The sequence below is a fragment of the Orycteropus afer genome, unplaced genomic scaffold (assembly GCF_000298275.1).
Source record: "Orycteropus afer afer isolate SDZICR_OR568_19922 unplaced genomic scaffold, OryAfe1.0 scaffold00141, whole genome shotgun sequence".
NCBI lineage: Eukaryota > Metazoa > Chordata > Mammalia > Tubulidentata > Orycteropodidae > Orycteropus > Orycteropus afer.
Genome location: NW_006921728.1, coordinates 911,116 through 913,542, shown reverse-complemented (window position 1 = coordinate 913,542; position 2,427 = coordinate 911,116).

Sequence of the window (2,427 nt, the reverse complement as noted above, 5' to 3'; positions counted from 1 at the left end):
GGTTTCCGAGGCAGTATCACTACGGAAGTAGATTGCCCCATCTTCCTTCCGAGGAGTGGCTGGTGGGTTTGAACCGCCAGCATTCTGGTTAGCATAGTTCAGGACCTACTTCTTTCTACTCCAGTTGTCTTTACATGTAACCTTAAAATAATTACCACATCATAATTATGCACTTGCTATCTGTCTCTTCCACCAGAATGTTAGCCCCTTAATAACAAGGATCCAATTTTGTCATTGTGTCTTTTATGTTCAGCACATTGTCTAGCATATAATAACACTTAGTATATGACTGATAGGGAGCTCTGGTAGCGTAGTGCCTAAGGCACTTGACTTCCATAGAGATACTGCCTGGGAAACCCAAGGAGGGGTCGCTATGAGTCGGCCTGACTTGACGGCACATAGCATCAACAACAATATATGACTGATAAAGGAATGAATGAATGGAAGTTCACAGGAGGTGGACATCTCTGTTGTGAGCAGTGTGGAATGGAGTCTCTGGACTCAGGTTGTGTTTGTTTGAATCTCAACTCTACCATTGATGAGCTGTGTGACCCTGAATAGGTTATCTGATTTCTCTGTACTTCATTTTGCTCATCTGTAAAATGATAATAACAGTGCCTTCCTTGATCATCTAATACTACTATGAGCAAATCACCAAAAAACCTAAGGCTCAACAGGACAGCTAATTACTTAACTTAGCATTGTGTGAGTCAATAATTTGGGGTGCGAATTCTTCTGTCCCCATCAGGCTCATTCATATATCTAAGTTCATTTACAAAGTCACCTGGGAAATGGCTGGTCCATGTGTGGGTCACATGTTCCAGTAGGCTAGTCTGAGCTGTTTCACATAGCAGATGGCAAAGTTCCAAAAGGGAGAATCAAGCATGCAAGAACTCTTAAGGCTTAGGCTCTAAATTGGCAGGAAGTCACTTCTATTGGTCAAAGCAAATCACAAGGCCAGCTCACATGCAGGGAATAGGAAGTAGACTACACTCTTGACAGGAAGGGTAGCAAAGTCACATTAAAATGGAGTGTGCAAAGCAGTTTTTGCTATCCACTATACTATTTCAGGGGAGCTCTGGTAGCATAGTGCCTAAGGCACTTGACTGCTAACCAGAAGGCTGGCAGTTCAAACCCACCAGCCACTCCTCGGAAGGAAGATGGAGCAATCTACTTCCGTAGTGATACTGCCTCAGAAACCCAAGGAGTGGTCACTATGAGTCGGGTCCGACTCGATGACACATAACAACAACATACTGTTTCAGGGGAGCTCTGGTGGCGTAATGACTAAGGCATTTGACTGTTAACCAGAAGGCTGGTAGTTCAAACCCACCAACCACTCCTCAGAAGGAAGGTTGGGCAATCTACTTCTATGGTGATACTGCCTCAGAAACCCAAGGAGGGGTAGCTATTGTCAGATCTGACTTGATGGCAGTGAGTGATACTCTTTCAAAGGATTATTGAGAGGATTAAAAAAATAATACATCTATAAAGATTCAGAATAATGCCCAACACACAAATACTCAGCTCAGTCAGTATAGTTATTATTATTCTGCTTGTGATTGTCAGGAAAAGTTTTATGGAATGGAAGGAAATCCGAGTTTAATCTTGAGACCAATGGGATTTCTATAACTAGAGAAGCAAGGCCTCTCATGAGGATACAACCTAAGCATGGGCACTGTAGTGTAAGACTTAGATGTCCAAACAAAGAGTAATAGAGAAGTCTGCCCAGAAGAGGTAGATCCTGGGGACCTGGAATGCTGGCCAAGGAGGTGAACTTGCCCTGGCACCAATAGCAAACCCTTTACTGAAATTTTAGCCACCAGCACTATTTCTTGTCTTTCATTGTTGTTTTAAACCTCAATAAGCTTCCAGATGCTAAGGCCCTCTGATATCTCTGGCCACATTACCTAAGGTTGAAAAAAAAAAAAAAGCCTGTGAGTTTTGTCTGGGTTCTGCCACTACCTGGCTTTAATAGTCCTTCTTAGCTCAGTTTTATTCCATCTATAAAATGGACTAATCTGTCCCTTTATCCAGGTAGTCCACAGTGGTGGCACTCTTAAAGATCAGGCCTCACAGAGGTAGCATTTACTAACTAAAAGAAGCACAGGAGGGGCCAGGTTCTGGCATTTATATAATTTGGAAATAACTCATAAATTTTAAACAGAAACATCAAGTATTAGGGAAATAAAGCTTCAGTGTGGGCGCCCCTTCATGTCAAGCAACAAAGCATTTGTAGAAGTGCTTTGAAGATAATCTTCATTCATCCAGTTCTGTGAGGTGGTCCTGAACAGCAGTACACCCAAACCTCTGGGGTGGCTGGGTCTCTGCTACTTTGAAAGCTATTGATCAGAGCAGTTACAATGCCAATAGTTTCAAAATCTGTCCACTGTCCACAGCTTAAGTGTAGATTCAGTGATGAATAAT